Raw genomic sequence first — 20674 nt, 5'->3', positions numbered from 1 at the left:
CACATTGTTCAATATGCCTGGTTCTGCATAGGATCAGGATGAAAGGGGGGGAGCGATGAGATAGGACCCTAATATGTATTTTTTTAAAAAATCCCACAAAAACATTTTATTTATATATATTTTTGTAAGCAAGCTTTTCATAGGCATGGGCATCCTGGCGCACATATTCCACTGTTATGTTCACAATGGGGAAAGGTGATTAGCTTATTATTATAATTTTGCACTCCTTCCATTTAAATTAATGAAACAGCTTGCCCGCTTAACAGCTCAGTGAACTAATGCACACATGTGCATTAATGTTATGTCCTAGCAGTCTCTCATGCTTGAGACAATCAGAAAATAAAACAATGGTTCTGAAATATTTAACAGCATAAATTTTAAAAGGAATAACATTTTTCTAAAACTAACCAATTTTCTTTCTCCAAATTTATCAGAGTTTCATAGGGCTCTCTCTTTGAGAGCTACCAGGAAAGAGTTATCACCATAGCCAAGTAAGTGCTTTGTTTCCTTGATTTTTAACAGTTGTTCCTAATAGCTGAAGTGCATCGCTTTCAACCTTCCCTTTTTTGGTGGGAAATTCCCTTATTCCAGCGCCGTTTTCCGTTGCTTCCCGCTGCTATCCCAGATTGTTAGATATCCCGTAGACTGTCCCCGGGACAGGTGAGGCTGCTGATCCCTTATTTTCGAGGCTCCCTGGGACAGGTCAGGCTTATTTTTATTTTCGAGGCTGCTGATCCCTTATTTTCAAATCTGAAAGTTGACAGCTATGGCAGAAGTGGTGCAGTATTAAATGCCCTAGAAAGGGTGATTCCCATCTCCATGTGTTCAGGAATTAGATGTTTCCTTATTTGCAGCAGAGAAGACAACAACAAAAAACTGTGGCCTTTTCTGTTGTGACAACAGGATACCCCTGCAACACAACAATTTTAGTTTTGCAAGCCACTTTTGTATTTGGTTCAAAAGGCAAGTTAAAAATATATTAAGTAATATTTAACCATTAGGTCACACCCATAACCTTGAATATATCAGAAAGCAACAGCCCACATTTCTTCAGCACCATGCTAATGAATAGTGCAAAGTTCATGCTCCCCATTATTTCTAGTTATTAAGGCAATATCAGCAAATGTACGGGCATAAAGAATGCTGAATGTGCAGATGCATCACTCAAAGTGCAAAGGCATCGCTCAAAGTAAATAGGTCATTCTCTGATGTCTGTGACATTTTGACTCAGACATGAAGCCGTCTAGTCACCTTAGGGCAAGTCGCCATTACAGTATTAAACTTCAGATTCTCAACTGAAAAATGGAGCCATGGATGCCCAAAGTCTTGTTCTGAGAAACCTGACTACAGGCTCTGTCTGCTTTAATGCACTTACTAAAAGAGCCTCTCACCAGTTCTTGGGATTATTGCATGGAGACTATCCCTGGCCCTGTATCTTTAACATTGCCTCTTAATAGGAAGTCGAGGAAGCATCTGCTTTTGTTTCCGAATCCTATTGTCCTTCCTCTTTCATGCCAGGGACATTGCACATCCTTTTGTAAACCAAGAATTATTTAACTAAAGAAGAAGAAGAAGAAACCAGACTCCAAGTGTGCCATGCTACTGTAGGGGAAGCAACAGATAAAAACAATAATTTAAAGGGGAATGGGAAAAGGAAAGCCTAGATGCCTCATCTACCCAACTCAGCAGCAAATTTAAATTCAGGAGGAATTTCTGCATTACAATCTAGCAACTCTAGCTTCAACAGCAAGAGAGAGTTAACAGACCTGTTCATGCCGTACCTGCTAATTTGCTATCACTTCTATTCAGGGGTGTACCTAGGGGTTGACCAGGTTGGCTCCCACCAAGGGCACAGGCCCAGGGGGCCACAAAAATTGTGCCTCTTCACTCTGGTTCGGAGTGGCAAGGAGCCCACCCATTTTCCTTGCCAAGGGCACAAGAGAGCCTAGGTATGCCTCTACCTTTGTTTACAGAGCTTCAAAATAATAATAATAATTCACCTCAAGGAATACATATTAGTGTGCATACCAAGGGCGACTATAACCCTGTACAATATTATTTCTTTCTGTGTACATGAACATGGGAGGAAAGAGTGGGATTGTGCAAAGTAGCCCCACCTGACACCGGCATCTGCAACGTGAATATCTGAAGGGAGGGGACCTTGGTGTGTATGGTGGGACATGGGAAAACTTATCTGGGATCTAGAACCCGGATTCTTCAGTGTTACCGATCCCAATGAAACTTTTCTGCATATAACCATAAGCATGAAGGACCCCCCTCTCTATAGACGTTAATGCTGAATATGTGGGTTTTGCTGAAGGGACAGTCACGCTCCTTGGCCCATTTTCAATGCACACAGCAAAAAATAACACCCGAATAGAACTTACACCTATTAATTGGATCAACATCAACTCTGGTTGTAATTCGTGGGCAGTCATTTAATTTCATCCTGATTCTAATTTTTAAGCTGTATTTTAATCAATTGTTTGATTGTGTTTTAATGTATTCGATATTAACTGCCCTGAGCCTGGTCTTGGCTGGGGAGGGCAGGGTATAAATAAAAATTTACTTACTTACTTTTAGATACTATCAATTATATCCAGTCTGGAAATTAGCTGATGACAATAATTTGCAGATAGTGCTTGGAAATTATCTGCCTTGTAAATAGTTGTAAAGCTTGACATAAGCAAATACTTTGTATTTGATACTTTCCTGAATCTGTTTTATTTTAATGGACTAACAGTAAGCTTTTCTGTTCATGCGCATTTAATTCTGAGATTAATGATTAATTTCATATGCTCTGTGACATGGATAAAAGGGCCCTTTTTGTAATCAGACAGAAAGAAATATTGTTACCACATGCAATTCTACTGTGATAGCAGCTTCTAAAGTATTTTGAGATGGGTGGTATTTCTTCTCTCTTTCATCATTTATAAATTTAGATTGGTTGCTTTTTGATATATGATTAAAGACTTTTGTAGTTTAAAAAAAATCTTTTGAGAGCATGAGGTTCTAATGGTTGAAATCTAGAAATAAAGCAAGCATCCTTCACAAAATAAAGCCATCCCATACACATCATAATGGTGGAGAAAAAACTAAGAAGGTTCAGCATAATTAGAGCCAGAAACTTAGATTGCTATAACTGTCACTAGTTTTTGCTTTGGATGTGTTTGGTTAGTTGTTGGAAAGGTAGCTTTTTCAAAGATGTAAATGGTACCCAGAGGGCATCAAATTTCCCTTAAGACAAGGCAAAGCAAAAGATCCCATTTTGAAACTGATGTTTGAAACAAAATTCCCTTTGCACACCCCTTTGTAACAAATGGGAGCAACACAAGAACACTTGCTCTTTGGCCCAGCTCACTTTTCATTTCAATTGGGTATACAGTGGTACCTCTAGATACGAACGGGATCTGTTCTGGAGCCCCGTTCACATCTAGAAGCAAATGTAACTAGCGATGGCATGTCTGTGCACACTTCTGCGCATGATGTCATTTTCAGTGTCTGCACATGCGCAAGCGGCGAAACCCGGAAGTAACGCACTCCGTTATTTCTGGGTTGCCGCAGAGCGCAACTCAAACGCGCTCAACTCAAAGCATATTCAACCTGAGGTATGACTGTATGCGGAAGAAATTCCTGGGGGATTGTGTCAAACTCTAGGGTACTGCAAACACTTGCCATATGTTAAACTTTATTATCTTAGTTACAGGTAGGTAGCCATGTTGGTCTGCCGTAGTCAAAGCAAAATAAAAAAATTCATTTCAGTAGCTCCTTAGAGACCAACTAAGTTAGTTATTGGTATGAGCTTTCGTGTGCATGCCCACAACTTAGTTGGTCTCGAAGGTGCTACTGGAAGAAATTTTTTTGTTTTTATTATCTTAAGTACAACTCTGAATTCCGTAGGGACATTTGCCATAGCTGCTCCCCTGCTAGGTCCCTAAGCCCAATGCCCATTCCCCAAATTCTAAACCTGACAGGTAACAGAGTAGCTAATCGTATTGGTACTATTCTCTCTAGGGGTGATACCCAATGTCAGACCCTATGAATAGGACTTAGCTGAAGTTTTCCCAGCTGTAGACAGAAGTTACAAATCTGTTCTCTTTCCATCAGCTGAATAACGCAAAAGGAATGAGAAGAGGGGAGCAGTATCCATTTAAAGCAGAGACAAGGGCAAAACAATGTGGAAAGTGGAACAGCTGAGAAGGGTGATACCAGAATACCCAAACTGAGCTTGTAGTAGGAATCCCCAAGACAAGTGACTTCAACACATTCCATTTTCTATATTTAGAATATCATAGAATGGCAATGCAAATTCATCCCCACAGATTTCTTTAAAATGTATTCGTCAAATTTGGCATTTGTTTCCAAAACAGAGATTCAGAAGTTGCTATATCAGAGTTGTCCCACAAGCATCTCTTTCCTGAATACAGGTCACTCTATTTCTGTGTTAATTATATATATAAAACAGATAACTGCCCTTCTGTTGCCAGACCTACACTGGAAAACTGTACCTGTCTTCATTACGCTGCCTTCATTCATATTTTCAGGTAACAGAGTCAAAATATTTTATTATGGAAAACAGGACATTTTCCATATTATTTTATGCATAGTTATAGACTAGAGCACTCTCCCATAATCAGTTCACAGTTAGTCTTTTTTGGTAATAAACCACTCATCAGCTTAAGTTGCTGCAAGCACCAGGCAGGCCTGTTTACTTTTATAATATATAATGCCCCATTCTCCATTCATAGAAAGTGATCTTCTCAGCATGCACAACATCCATCAAAGGACAAATTTCCAGGTTTGAGTGTTTCTTTCTGCAACATCCATTGCAACACTTAACGAAAGACAATGTTTCCCCTTTCCATTTAACTACTGAATATATTTGATCAACTTTCTATTATATAAACCTTGCAAAAACCATCCTGTTATTTCAAAACACAGTGCAAATAGCTCTCCGCCCCACAAGCACCATCCAGTAGCCACAGTGAGCTCCCATCCCTTTGGAACGAAAACACAGCTTTCCAGTTTGTGGGCATCATTTGCACACAGGCCTCTCAACCTGCAACAGCTTTCTGTTTATAAATTAAACCCTTGGCATGAGGCTCAATCAATCTGTTTTATTTCTTCTCTTGGGTGACATGATGTTTAGGTCTCTTTGGGGGCCTCTCTTTGGTGGATGGGAAAGGAAAGGTCATATATTCAAGTGTTAGATTGTTAGATTGATGGGACACTGCTGTGGGAACAAATGAGAGGCTTTGGGCATGGGGCTGGGGCCTGCCTATTAATAAACAAAACAAAGGGGAAAGGGAGTTTCCTGCAACTGTTCATACCTCACTTTGGGCAGAATCCAACAAAGTCACTACAAGGGTAGGACGACTTTTGCCACAGAACTTCCCCTCCCTTCCTCTCCCTCCACATCGACTCTGGGTGGTTAGGGCAAGAAGTGTGGCGCAAGGAGGGGTTGTTGTGGATTTTCAATTAATCACTGTTTAATTAACTAACTGCAGCATTGCAGTTAGATTAATCATTTCCAAGTGTTTCCAGATGTTCCTAACCACATCCAGCTTCTTTGGCTCATTATAATGTTTTAACGTTTTGCCGTAGAGTATCCTGGATATGGTCATAATATATAAAATCTCTGTCTGGTGGGGTTTTTTCACCCCACTCCCTTGGGCCTGTGTATAATTTAATAAGCCTAACAAATGGCCAATAAGAGTTACCTGGATGTTAAATGTATCACCCACCATCTCTAGCACCATTTCCCAGAATTCCCCTGCATTTTAGAGAATACCTACCCAGTGGTGGAGGAAGAGGAGTGCGGGGGGAGCGCACCGCCCCTGGCAGCGTAATCCCGGTGGGGTGCCATCGCAGCTGCCCCCCCACCCGCGCTGGGTGCCACGCCCCTGTGGGTGGCATGCCATGCCCCCAGGGCGCGTGCCACACCCCTGGGAGGTGTGCCAGCCCCGCCCCACCTGCTCTCGGCCCCCAGTGCCGGAGCATGAAGCTTCCATGTGGTTTCTCAACATAGCCAGCCCTTTCCATCACCTGCCTCACTGATTTGTTTGCTTTTCCATGGGGTCCAATACCAGTGAGCTGCCATCTTTATGCAGCTTTCTTTATATGAAGTTGGTGTAGTTTAGAAAAATGGATGAAATTGCCCTAAGTGCTTGGGCCGGGTCTTCAGCAGCCATCTCCCATGTCTGGATTCTGTTTAGAGAAGTACACTAGCTGGACTGGGTTGGACTAGATGACACTTGGGGTCTTTTTCAGCTCTACTACAGTTCTATGATTCTATGATACTCAACCACATGCATAACATGTACTGGAGTGAAATCCCCTCAGCATGTGGGCTGATAGTAATATCATTGCTTTAATTTATACTTCATGGCGCATCAATGGACCAGTCACAAAACCAGATGAATTACCAGTTTGTAATTCTTCCTGAAGTCAATGAGTTTTCCAGCCTTAAGATGAGCTCTAAGTTTTTTTATTTTCCCTTTGAATTTCAAGTCATAAGCATCTGGTTATGGCTGTTTCCTGGAATCTATTCTATGAAGCTGCTTTTAATTTTTGTCTCTCTGCTTCTCACTTCTTCCTTCTGCCTTCTTAATGTATGTTTGTAAGGTGAGACAAGTGGCTACTTTATTTCCAATTAAAAGTCCGCATAAATCCTTCAGTTTAACAGCACTGTATATTGGGCAGATTTTCAGGGCAGGTTACAGCTCATAGAATTGACAAAGAGTGATGTAGAAAGGTACTATACAAATTAAAAAATTATTTCCAGAGCTGAAGCGATGTCAGTATGTTGCAGCAAAAATGGGGGGGGGGGAGGAAGAGTCTTATGAAGCCTTAACAGACAGACACTGACAACTTTGTGCTTTCAACCTATGGGGTTCTCCACATGACTGACAACACAAATCATGCAGATTCCCCCTTTTGCCCAATGCACAAAGTTCTGGGGGTGGAACATTTTTAGAATGCAAGGAGAGTAGCTTCTTCTGAATTGGGGTAGCGGTGCAACCAGTAACATGCCGGTATGCAGAACAGCAGGAGCTTCAGTGAGTTACTTCAGGTGTTAAAAAAAGCATATAGTATTTTATTAGAGTGGGAAACCAAAGATGAGGAGGTTAAATCAGTTATGATTAAATGGGCTCAGGATGTGGGACACAACATTCAGTTTGAAAGTTGGGGGAAATTGTGGAAAGTTGATATAAAATTCACAGATTGCATACTATTAAGAGAGAATTACGTGAAAATGATGTATAGCTGGTATATCACACCAGTGAAAATGGCAAAGATGTTTAGGAAAGAAAATAACAGATGTGGGAGATGTAAGGAAAAGGAAGGAACCTTTTATCATATGTGGTGGAAATGCAAATGCATTTAAAAATACTGGGAAATGATATACAATGAATTGAAAAAAAATGTTTAAAATTAATTTTGTTTAACACCCTGAAGCCTTTTTGTTAGGTATCTCAAATCAAGAACTACCAAAAGAAAAATGGATATTATTTATATATGTTACAACAGCGGCAAGAATCTTGATTGCACAATACTGAAAGACGGAAGAAATACCATCAAAGGAACAATAGGAAGAAAAATTGATGAACTATGCAGAATTGGCTAAGCTAACAGATAAACTATGAGAGAAAGACAAAAAGGACTTCAAAAGAGTCTGGGAAACATCTACAGTTTATTTTCAGAAACAACAGAATGGACTGGATTCACTGGCAGGATTTGAACAAACGTTCACAATTTCATTTGGGTAACAGATATTTCAGAGAAATGATAAGGGATTTTATTTTTGTGTAGGAAAAGCAGGAAACAATAAATAAAACTAAATAACTCAGCAGAGGGGGAGTTGAGGGAAGTCCAGGAGAGGGGAGGGAGAATAATTGTAAATAACATGATGAATGAGATTTGTATCATTATTTGTTATAAATTTCAATAAATATTCATGTACCAAAAAAAAAAAAGTGAGTGACTTGAGGTGAGTAGTTATGCAGATAGAACTTTAAGCACCAACAGCTTGGTTGTAACTCCAGCTCCATGACACAGAGACCAGAATGGGGTGGGGGAGCAGAGAAGGGAAGGGAAAGTAAAAAAACATTAATAATAATGTTGCACTTAGCCAACCACTTGGCAGGGCTTCCCAAACCAGAAAAATGAAACTTTGTACCCATTGAGAACAACAAGCTGTGTCAAACGAGGTCTCAGCTATGCACCCTCCCATTCAGAATCCAAGGAAGCACCATGTGTGCTTGACACGTGGCTACAGAGACTTCCCAGGAGTCCACAGGACTCTTGAAGCCTGTTCCTCTATGCAAGCATAGCTCAGTCAAAAAAGGGTGGATACTCTCTCTCAAAAGTCATTGGGGAACTCACTTGTGTATGCGTGCCATTTTAATTAATTATTTCCACAAGTCTTGGGTCCTTGAAGGGAAAATTGGATTGGCTAGAGCCATCTGCTCAGAGGTTGCTCTTCTTCAGCAAACCACTTCATTCTTCTAATCCTTTGTCTAGGGGGAATATATTAATGCCGACCACTACCACAATCAATTGCACTTCTGAAGTTGCATTTTCTATCCAAACCACAAACTGTAGTTGCCAGGAAAATGTGACAAAAACATCCTTTTCTACACAACTGTTGAAGACACAGCAGCCATGCCCTAACTGGCATCTGGTCACCCAAAGGCAAAGAATGCCACGAAATTTTAGAACAATAGGGCTTTTCTGAGAGGGCATTTGGCGTGTTTAGTACAAACATACCTTGCTCATCCGCGGTCAAGCTTATGGGCAAGGGAAAAGGAGGAACAGTTCTGAAAATTCATATTACGGGTCGGAAGCTGTCTGTGGCACTAATGGGCTGTCCCATGCCACTGAAAAATATTCTCTTCTCTCATCCCAAGAGCAGTTTTGTTTGTTTAAGTTTGCTTTAAAAAATTAAGCTGAGTAGACACACCAAAACATTCATGGAATGCTTTTTAAAAACAACTTAAATTGTGAGCGGTTGGGGCAAGTTTAGCAAGAGAGCCAGCATGCAGGACTCACCTTTGCTGAAGTTCAGTCTTGGCAACACAGAAGAACTAATGATGGTTCATATGACTTTGGAGGTGGTGCTGAGTCTTCTCTGGGTAGGATGGCAGTCCCTCCAAATGTACAAGTTTACAGCTGTATGATATTGCTGCGTGCCACCCCAATCTCTGAGTGGTGAGAGATTCCAGGTGTTGTAGGCCCCTACCCAGGGTTCAGTTTCCTTGGAATGAGGAACAGTGGAGACTATGGTGTCCTTATGATATATGGCTTATTCACACATATACACAACCTGAGCCTAAGATGGAGGGGCTCACAGCACTAACATCCCAAGAGGTCTTGCTTCTCCCATAGTCACAGCCTTGGAATCAAACAGAAATCTAACATGGTTCTCACTCCCTGTCTTCTGCCTGCTTCTACCCCAGGTTTTGCACACCACTCGGGCTTTTGTTTTTCTCACTTCCAGCCAGGTGAGGGAAGGGGCTCCACCCATTTGCTCTCTGCCACAGAGTCACTTCTTAATGGGCTTAGGCCCATTAACTTAACAAGAAGCTAGCCTGGCCATTTCAACAATTAACTCCTCCATTATATTTTAACCCTTGCTGGACCCAGGAAATCAAGAACTGGAAGAGATTCAGGCATCATACCGACTAACCCCACAAAACTCACAACAATACAGTGGTACCTCAGGTTACAGACGTTTCAGGTTACAGACTCTGCTAACCCAGAAATAGTGCCTCGGGTTAGGAACTTTGCTTCAGGATGAGAACAGAAATCATACGGTGGCCGCGCGGCGGCAGCGGGAGGCCCCATTAGTTAAAGTGGTGCTTCAGGTTAAGAACAGTTTCAGGTTAAGAACGGACCTCTGGAACGAATTAAGTTCTTAACCCGAGGTACCACTGTATCCTTTTTGAGATGCAGCAACCAGAACTCTACTCTGTGTATCTAGTGTGGTTGGCCATAGATTTCTATCCCAGCATGATACTAACAGTTTTATTTTCTCCTGAGTAATCTTAGCAGTCATGGAAAGAGGAGAGGTCCTCTTGTGGATGAGGAATTTGTGAAGTAGCAGAAAACGCAATGGAATAGATGAGACAGAGCGGTGGAGGAGGCAGCCTTGCAGAATAATTGAGATGAGCAAGGGATCTAGGAGTTGCCAATTCAGCACTCATGTTCCTGCTACCTAATACAATTATCTCATTGCAATGCTCTCCTCAGGTACAGTATGGTCACCTGAAGCTCTGATGTCTTCTCAGCAGCAGCTGAAGACCTTTTAATTTTCTCAGACCTTTCTAGATCAGTAAGCATTTCTTATGTGTTTATGCCAGGGGTCGGCAAGGCTTACCAGGCATGGGCCAGATCACTCCCGTGGAGATCCTCCGTGGGCCAGACCGGCGCAGTGCGACACTGGAAATAGTGCCTGCGCATGTCTGTGGCTCTGGAAATTGCTTCTGCGCATGCCCAGACACTGAAAATCGTGCCTGCGCAGAATTGGTTTTCGGCGTCTGAGCGTGCAGAGAAGCGATTTCCAGAGCCGCAGAAGAGAGTCCCTGCACTGCGCCAGTTTAGCACAGCACGCATGGAATTGCCGATCGGTCGGCTCGGTTTGGGGGCAGCTCATGGGCCGGTTAAACGACCCTCACGAGCCGCTTCTGGCCCATGGGCCTTAAGTTGCCGACCTCTGGTTTATGCTAACATTCTGTTGGTTTTACTAATTTCATTTCATTGTATTGCTTTTTTGTTTTAATGAATGTAAGCTGCACAGCAAGCCTTTGGACTGAAGAGTGGATTTTATTTTCTATGATCATTAAACAAACAAAATAAAACTAACATTTGATTCGCTGGTATGCACATCTTTCATTTTAGTTTCAAGGCTGGAAGGAAGCCAGGCTTACCAAACAGCTTAGGGATGTGCATTCTCTTTTCATATTCCGCCTGACTTTAGCCTCGGTAGCACTGCACTATTTAGAACCTCTCTATTTAGCCTGGCACAGCATAGCAGGGGAAGGTTAAGGGGATCACTGGGTAAGTTAGCTGAACAAAGAAATACCTCATGCTCTTAATAAAGCTAGACCACCACCCCTGAAATTATATTTTCTGAAGAAGAAGAGGAGGAGGAGGAGGAGGAGTTTGGATTTGATATCCCGCTTTATCACTACCCGAAGGAGTCTCAAAGCAGCTAGCATTGTCCTTTCCCTTCCTCCCCCACAACAAACACTCTGTGAGGTAAATGAGGATGAGAGAAGTGTGACTAGCCCAAGATCACCCAGCAGCTGCAGTTGGAGGAACAGGGAAGTGAACACGGTTCACCGGAATACGAGTCTACCGCTCTTAACCACCACACCACATCTTTGAAGACAACCTATTGCCAGGTGCATGCATGCAGGACTTAAGTCATGAACTAGAGCTAATCTCAGGAAGAAAACCTAACATGAGCTCACATTTGTTAGTTCCCCCAGCAAATCCTGCAGCCTTTGCAGCTGTGATAGTCAGAATGGCAACCAAAGTAAGTGTGAAACCCCACAAGAGGAACACAATTCCAAGGTTCCAAATGGGAAGCTTTTGAGAGCTAGCAGGCTGGCTGTGGGGCCATTTTCCAGAGAACATGTCAGCATGGTTTACGTAATCCACAAAACCAATCTGGACTTTAAACCAGCAGCCCCACTATTCATTTTAATTATTCACCTTTCCTCCATGGACCTCAAGGTGGCACATGTGGTTCTCTTCCTGACCATTTGTCAGGGACTCAGAGGAGGAGAACAATGGAGAGGGGGATGATGTCAGGAGGTGGGCAGAGAAGTAAGAATGGTGGAGACCACCTCCTCATCCTTACCCTTCCAGGGAGGAGGAAGAGGGAGGCAGTATAGATGTACAAAAGTGACTTGCGGGAGGTCACAGATCAGAGGCAGATGAGGGGGAAAGCTGGGAAATAATGGGAGAGGAAGAGCAGACAGAGCCAGAGCAGCAGCTGGCTGACATGTTGTCACTAGAAAGCATTCCAGACCCACCACCTCCCAGAACCTGGCGAGCCTTAAAAGTAGGAGAGCAAAGAGCTCAAAGACCGAGGGCACTTAGTGGCACCCATAGAGAAGGTGGTGGTGATGACAAATGAGGAAGTAGGAGAGGAGTGGAGATTCACTCAGGACAACACCATTATCCAAGAGCATGGGTAGGCAAACTAAGGCCCGTGGGCTGGATCCGGCCCAATCACCTAAATCTGGCCCATGGACAGTCTGGGAATCAGCGTGTTTTTACATGAGTAGAATATGTCATTTTATTTAGAATGCATCTCTGGGTTATTTGTGGGGCATAGGAATTCGTTCATTCCCCCCCCCCAAAAAAAATATAGTCCAGCCCCCCCCTGCCCCCCGCCTGCAAGTTCTGAGGGACAGTGAACCAGCCCGCTGCTGAAAAAGTTTGTTGACTCCTGCCCAAGACACTGGGTTCTATAGCCTCTCTCTGTAAAGTTTGAAATAAAAAAAGAGTTAGTTTGCATTTCTGGGTAAAGAGAGTATTGATCTGATGTGTAGAGCTCTTTCCTATTCTAATTAATTCAAGAGGGTTCTGGAAGCTTCTCTGTGTGAAAGAATCTGGTGCAAGCTGGAAGTTTCTAGCTGACACGTAAGTTTCTATTCTGCCTAGAAACAAGCAGAAGGTTCATGATGTTTGGGTTATTCCTTCAGAGAAGCTGAGTACAGCTGGCTTAAACTGGTTCTGTTATTTCTTCTGTCCAGGTCATGCTGACTATAATAGTAAGGTCAGAAGGAGCCTTGGTTTCACTTTCTCTTTCTCTCTTCCTTCTGGTGTGATGTTCTATACATAGTATGCTTAGTGTTAAGGTTTTAGTCTTATTACAAGTTATTGTAAGTTAAGTCTGCTGCAACTGGACCCTGCCAAACCGGAATGTATTGGATTTGTGACCATTATGCTCATTTGCCTTTAGAAGCAGTAAAGCTCTGCTGGATGAAATATGAATTGCCTCTGGTCTATTTTTTGGGAATCCTGCAACATGTTTAAGTTTTTACTCTGCTAACTATATGTTGGAATCTGCTCTGGATCAATATGAGTAGAATGTATGACAAAAAGGACTGTAAGAAGTTTTTCCTTGTCTTTATACTTTCCTGGGCAACCAGCCGGGAGCCGCTGACAGCATCACGATACCATTTTAGCCTCACGAGAAGCCTGTGTGTTTGGTTACGGTGAGATGCTGTAACTGTCCCAAGGTCATCCAGTGAGTTTCATGTCTGAACAAGGATTTGAGCCCTGGTTTCCCAGGATTTTGTCCAACACCCTTTAACTACAGGCTTGGTGGTTCTGATGCAAAAATGTTATCTGAATTGCCGTGGAAACTGGTTAGATGCTGAGACAAAGCTGGTCCTCAAGTAAATGACAGGGCTGAGGAACTGAAACAAAACAGAGCCAGCAAGACCCAGCCAACATCCATTCCCCAGCTCATCATCAAATTATTTACTCTAAAAACTATGCATGAGTTCCCTGCATTTGAAAATTGAATGTGCAATAGCTGCATTAATTTAAGTATTGTTCTCATCTGCTTTCTGTTATAAGCTAACAGCATTCACAAAAAGACAGCATCACTTATGAAAACAGCCTTAATAAGTAGCTGTTCCCATTCCAAAAATCTAAACAGTGGAGGGTGGAGGGGTGCTGTGCTGTTGTCACCGTAGTAACCCTTTGCTTACTTCAGTGGCGTAGCGTGGGGGGTGCAGGGGGGGCTGGCCGCACCGGGCGCAACATCTGGGGGTTAGGGTTAGGGGGCGCAAATTACTTGCCTTGTCCCGGGTGCTGACAACCCACGCTACGCCACTGGCTTACTTCAGTCAGTCCGGCAACTTTGCTGTTTATTTGAAGCAAGTGGGATTTTTAATGAAACAAAATGAGAGCCAAGAGGCAACCTATAAGACCCGCATCAAATTGAGTAAATAATCTTGGTAATTTTGCTCCAGGACATATGTTCAGGTCCTTCCAAATTCAATACAAGTAGTCTGTCAAAGCATGCAAAAGCATAACAATCTCCAAAGCTGCTTAAACTCAGCTGACGTCTAGAAAAGTCAAAACCCTTCAGGATACAGAATAGACTGTCTTGCCCCCACAGTCCCTCCATATTTATTCATGGGATGAGCACTGTTAGTAATGTAACCCTAATCTACATCGGGATCTGATGTCCTGGTGGATGCTGCCACCTGAGGCGGTCACCTCATCTTGCCTCATGAGAGGGCCGGCTCTGCCTGCCTGCATACACACCACCCATTTAAAGCACTTGACTTCCCCCAAAGAATCCTGAGAACTGCAGTTTACCCCTAACAGAGTTACAGTTCCCAGCACCCTTAACAAGCAACAGTTCCCAGGATTTTTTGGGGGAAATACTGTACTTTAAATGTACAGTGTATACACAGTCCATCTCCCCCTCAACAATACAACCTAGCTGCTCTCTCTTCTTCGGTCATTTGCGCATGCTTTCCTTATAATGCCTTGGCCAAATAAACCACCATTCCTGTTTCACCCCCTCAGAAATACTTTCTCCACACCTAAACAGCACGTTCCTCTCACCCAGCCTCTGAAATGGGGCACTGAAAAACCCCACTTCTCCTCCTTGCCCCATCAAAATTCTTCCCGTTCAGCCTCAGGAATGGAAATGTGCCCCCTTGAAAAGAGGTGTCCACACACAGAGAGGAGGGGGAGAGGGAGGGAGGGAGACCTTTCCACCTATTTCCATGTTTCTTTATTTTAATCTAATTTAGGCAGAGCTAGAAAATTTCCAAACAGCTGCAGTAACAACAACAACATTAAAAATGCACACAAACATGAGGACCCTGCTAAAAACTTACCTGGTAGTTATTTAAGAATACAAGAGAAAGCTTTTTTTTAATTATTTTACGAACATTCCTGCCGTAGTTGTGGTATAGGGATTTATTCCCCCCCCCCCAACTTCACATACTTACATTGAACCACATGTACCGTTTTGTAGCCTTAATTATTTTTTCTTCTTCTTCATAGTCTTCTTTGTTTTCCATCACACTGTTGTCTGGAGCACACCTTCAAAATTCAGGACAATGTTTACAGTACCAAACTATGTATTTGGTTCCAGAATTACTACCCTGGTGATTCTGTGGAGGAGGAGGGTGCCCTTCTCAATTCTTTTCTTCCCAGCTTCTATGCCCTCTCGCATATAGAGTTACACCTCTCAGTACACCCCTCATTCACCTTTATTCCACAGAGTCTGTATCCATGGGTTATTATTTCTCATTGACTATCTCCTTTCCAGGTTTCTAGCCAGAGAGGCTACTTGACCCTCCAATGGCAGAGCTGGATCTGGATTAATTCATCAGTTTCTGTTCCTGTGAGTTACAGGCGTCCTTTCTTTACTCTCTTACCTTTATAGCCCAATAGTGCTCATGTCCCTGTTCCTCATGTGCATGTGTGATCCAGCAATTCATGTAAAAAAACAACAACACAGGCAACAGTCCCCTGGTGCTTGTGAGAGATGCGCCCCTTTCAATGATACATCATTAGGGTACTGTGAAGGCCAGCTTTTTCAGTCTTGTGGCTTTCGTTTTCTTTTAATCTCCAGTGTGCTAGCTGCCTTTGTGTTTATATCCAGATTGCTTTTATTAAAAGCCCCCTGTTATTTGCAAACATGCTGTGCAGCTGGGAAGGAGCAAACGGAGCCTATCCTTTCCCACTCGTTAGCCCGAACAGTAACTAGAAAGGATTGGGAGGCACGCAGCTAAGCAGAGGAAATTTTTTGACAGGAAAGGCCTCCTGCTGAGGTACAGTTTTGTTATGACAAACTGCAGGCTTCCCCTGCTAATTATCTACTTAGCAGGAGAAACCTCTCCTCAAGTGCTTTGCTGCTGGGCCTGCTGTGTGCAGATAGATCTCTTAAGTATTAGTCCTAAAGAAAGGATTGACAATGGCATTAAACATAATGCCAATTAACGCTAGTGTTTACTACTCAATCTTTAGTGCTTTTGTTTTGGAGGAAGCACAAAATATTATCATTAGTGTGTATGTGTTTTTATATAGTTCTTACTGATATGGAGGGCACGTCCTCTTTTTTTGCTGCCTATCATAGCCGTTTTGTACTATGACGCTTATAAGAATGCCAGCATCTCATTTTTAACGAAAAAAAAGTTGTTATTGTTGTTATGCCTTTCCTCCAGAAGGAGTCCAGAGCAGCTATCCCCTCACCCAACCCAACCCCAGAAACACCTCAGCACGTGTACAACCGATTCATTTCGTTTTGCGTTGCACTGACAAACTTCATTATTTAGGAAGTTTTCCAGTGACTCTAATTGCTAGGACTTGGATTTTTTTTTTTTTTTTAAAGGCCCTGCAAAAGAGCAGGCTGATGCACATGCATATTTTTCTGTCTGCAGCAGCTTATGCAAGTCACTTTATAATTAAGTTTCACAACACCAGAAGCAATGCCACGTGAAAGTCATTTGATATCTTTGGGACTGCAGGGCGCATAATGTGTTTCCTAAGCAAGAGAAGCAGAAGAATTTGCAACAGCCAGGATGAGAAACCTCTATAGAAGAACCAAGAAGAAAAGGGGACACAGACTACGGGCTCATCCACACTGCCACTTGTCCCAAGCCTAGAAAACACAGGTCTGAGCAGTTTTCCCCTTGCCCTGCTCCTTTCCCATGGAAAACCCACTCTCTGTCTCTAAATTGGAACAAATGGCAAGCCACAGAAAACCCGAATTACTCCAACTGATCACTAAAGCCCGGTTTCCCTCTGGGGGAAAGCAGCAGAACGAGAGGAAGTGTGGATAAGCCCTAGCTGTGGCTCACATGGGAGAGTGGCAGAAGAAAGGGTAGGTCATGTGAAGTGCAATAAAGAATGTGCCAAGTAATTCATTGTTTGCTAAAGAAAGCTGATAATGCCAAGGTTGCAGATTCGATCCCCATAAGGGACAGCTGCATATTCCTGCATTGCAGAGGGTTTGTTTCCCAAACTTGGGTCTCCAGCTGTTTTCAGACTACAATTCCCATGATCCCTGACCACTGGTCTCGCCAGCTATGGATGATGGGAGTTGTAGTCGAAAAACAGCTGACGACCCAAGTTTAGGAAACACTGGAGTAGATGATCCTCAGGGTCCCTTCCAACTCTATGATTCTATGAACATAGGGAATTCTTAGAAACCTGCGACATATCTCTTCCCACGCCAGAATTCAGTGCCTGAGCTCCCACCCACATTATCCCCCATAGCGGAAGACAAAATGCCTGCTAGAATAAAGTATTCCATACATGCCAGAAGTTCAACAGAGAGCGGGGCCTGTCTGACTAAGCTAGAAGAGAGTTCTGTGAAATAGGGTCCACAATACTGGATGCTGTTGTGGTCAACATCACTATACTGTAAATTGTGGACCGTTTTGATGGCACTAATGGCCTGCTTGTAGGCTTCCCACGAGCATCTGGCTGGCCACTGTGAGAATACTGGACTAGAGAGGCCTCTGGTCTGATCCAGGAGCAGACAAAGGGGACGGATCCTGGTGCATACCTGGCCTACCAGCAGCAGCGTTGCTGCACTTATCAGGCGTGAGAGGTTGGTGCTGTGCAAGTGCACTGGCAGAGCCAGTCCTGCATTCCCACCAGTGCATCCGCACAGCGCCAAACTCCCCTCCTCCTTGCCCCTCTCCCTCATCGCAAGTGTGCTGTTTCCGCTGGTGGGAGGCCAGGTGTACACCACGGCCTCCTCATCTGTTCCAGCATGGTTCCTCCTGTGTCCTTATGCCACTGAACAGCTGCTGAGATGGTCATAGAGTTGGAAGGGACCCTGAGGGTCATCTAGTCCAACTCCCTGCAATGCAGGAATATGCAGCTGTCCCATATGAGGATTGAACCTGAAACCTTGGCATTGTCAGCACCATGCTCTAACCCAGGGGTAGGCAACCTAAGACCCGGGAGCCGGATGCAGTCCAATCGCCATCTCAATCTGGCCCTCGGATGGTCCGGGAATCTGCTTATTTTTACATGAGTAGAATGTGTGCTTTTATTTAAAATGCATCTCTGGGTTATTTGTGGGGCATAGGAATTTGTTCATCCCCCCCCCCCAATATAGTCCGCCCGCCACATGGTCTGAGGGATGGCTGAAAAAAGCCCATGGCTGAAAAAGGTTGCTGACCCCTGCTCTAACCAACTGAGCTACCCAGGCTGAAATGCATGGCCAGACACAAGCCATAAACTATTTTCCCTCCATCTCTGTCTGGCAGGCAAAGTGCCCATTTCACGGAACATAAAATATCGGCTTCATGCAAGGAAGACTTTATGTCTGACAGCCAACATTACACACACTTTCTCTCCTGGATCATTTTTGTACTTCTTTCTTTCTCACCAGCCTTGACTGCTCTGTCCTTTGTCCCTTTCTCAGCTGTTCCATTCTTACTCCCTCCCCCTGCAACCCCTCTACTGATCCATTTTTAACCCTCCCATGGGCCCTGGCTGTTTTTCTTCATTCTCCCATTATGTACCTTTCTTTCCACTACGAAAGCACAGATTCAGCCAGTCCTTGCTATCTCCTCTTCTCTGAGCCCATGCTCCCTCCTGCTGGTAGAATCCAATTAAAACTGTCCTGTCTCGTCTAATAGGATGCTACCAGCAGAGAAAACTGCCTTCTCTTTTGGTCTGCTGGCCAATTAGGCTTCTAAGCAGGCAGTGTTTTCAGTACTTGTTCAGGGAAGTTTTTAATTTGTGACATTTTAATGTATTCTTAATCTTTGTCGCAAGCTGCCCAGAATGGCTGGGGAAACCCAGCCAGATGAGCAGGGTACAAATAATTTATTATTATTATTATTATTATTATTATTATTATTATTATTACTACTACTACTACTACAGTGGTACCTCGGGTTACATACGCTTCAGGTTACATACGCTTCAGGTTACAGACTCCGCTAACCCAGAAATAGTGTTTCAGGTTAAGAACTTTGCTTCAGGATGAGAACAGAAATCGTGCTCCGGCGGCACAGCAGCAGCAGGAGGCCCCATTAGCTAAAGTGGTGCTTCAGGTTAAGAACAGTTTCAGGTTAAGTACGGGCCTCCGGAACGAATTAAGTACTTAACCTGAGGTACCACTGTACTTGGGAGAGTGACGAGGAATTCATATGGCTATTCTAGTTCACAATCTGGCACGAGAGGGACTAGGGAGCATGACAGGCACCCTGACAGATCTTGGGGCAGGGGGCACTGGTGCCCATGGGTGCTATGATGGGGACTCAAGTATCTGTTTATTTAAAGAAGGGGCGCAGCCAGTTACTAGACAGTGTTGTTCTGACTGTGGGTGCTTAAAGGAAGGGATTAGACACAGCAGAAGCTGCAAGAGGTTGGGTTTCTCTCCCCACAGCCTAAAATACTACTGCCATTGGTTCAACTGTATACGCAGTGTTGTGAAACCAGATGGTACAGCAGACTTTCGTACCTTTCTCTTACTTGGTACAGCATGTCCATTTTCCTGTTACAACAGGAAACAGCACTGATTCGTGATAAAAAGGAATGTTCTTCTACTTTTAAGTAGCGCACACGCCAAAGTGACCAAAAAATAGAGCTTTGTACTCACAAATGTTCCTTTGACTGGTCCCATCCCTCCCACTCCCTGTTCAGCCAATACGTTTGTTCCTGAATATTTTGGAGCCATTCCCATTTTAATATGGTCTGCCTATTGCAAAACTCTTGCCACAGGACTAAATATGCTTTCCCGTAGTTTTAATTTAGTATGTAATGTTATCCCGTCCTTTCCGGGGGGGGGGGACCTGGTATTTATCAGGGGGGGGTTCCCTTACAAGTCTGCAATTTCACAGCACCTTCTTTGTCTTGTCTGCTGATTGGAGTTGGGTTAGCTTCACGCAGTGTCAGACAAGGGAACGTAAACCTGACCAAATTCTTCTTGCCACAGATTACATATAGCTGTGGAAGCCTGGGGCTTTTGCAGGAGGCAACACTGAGGACAACTCCTCAAATACAGTACAGTTGCTGAATATGGTATGGTATGACAAGCTACCATTAAGCTAATATGAAAGTGTGGTGGAAGGTAGATCAGGATCTAGTTGGTTTCTGACTCCCAAGTGCTTAACAATGGCAGCAACCAACCTCCCCCTTGAAGTAGGAGGGAAGAAGCCCTGACCTTTAGTTACTCAGATGTACACATTAGGAGTATGCACAGGGCGCAAGATCTGCTGTATCTCTATGCCTTTAAAAAATATGATCTATTTCTCAGTTGCTCTCTGTTCTCTCTGCTTCAGTCTCTATGTAGGTTCTGAGCCACTCTGTATAAAAGCAATAACTTTTCTCCCTTTGGGCCAAAGTGGATAAAATTTACAGGCACACAAGTCCTCTAGAGTGGACTAAGCCTGCCAAATTGCAGACAAATCCGCCCAGGCGCATTTTGTAGGGGGAAGTAAAAAGGATCTGTTTTCCTCCATAATTCATAAGGGGTGGGGGCGGGAGTTTGTCTCTTTCTTACTTGCAGGGCAATAACTGGATCCTTCTTTTGCAACTCCAGAACTGCTAAAGAGCAAGGAGAAGACCCCAATGTAAGAAGCAGAGTAATACTACGAAAGGTAGCATGAGATTTGGTGGCCAGAATGTTGGCTTTGATTGTTGAACCACTGTATTCAAA

The 20674-nt window shown here is 43.6% G+C and overlaps 1 long non-coding RNA gene across 1 annotated transcript; it reads right to left on the bottom strand.

Annotated features, from left to right (window-relative positions):
• Window positions 1-88: 88 nt before the first annotated feature.
• On the bottom strand, window positions 89-15687 carry LOC309534432. The gene is made up of 2 exons (XR_014220720.1): window positions 14994-15687; window positions 89-910 (listed from the first exon to the last, which is right to left on the bottom strand). It is a non-coding gene; the product is annotated as an uncharacterized lncRNA (long non-coding RNA).
• Window positions 15688-20674: the final 4987 nt, after the last annotated feature.

The sequence above is a fragment of the Podarcis vaucheri genome, assembly GCF_965113315.1.
Source record: "Podarcis vaucheri genome assembly, chromosome: 6".
Taxonomy (NCBI): Eukaryota; Metazoa; Chordata; class Lepidosauria; order Squamata; family Lacertidae; genus Podarcis; species Podarcis vaucheri.
Note: the sequence above shows the minus strand (reverse complement) of the source record. Positions and strands in the feature narration are given on the sequence as shown.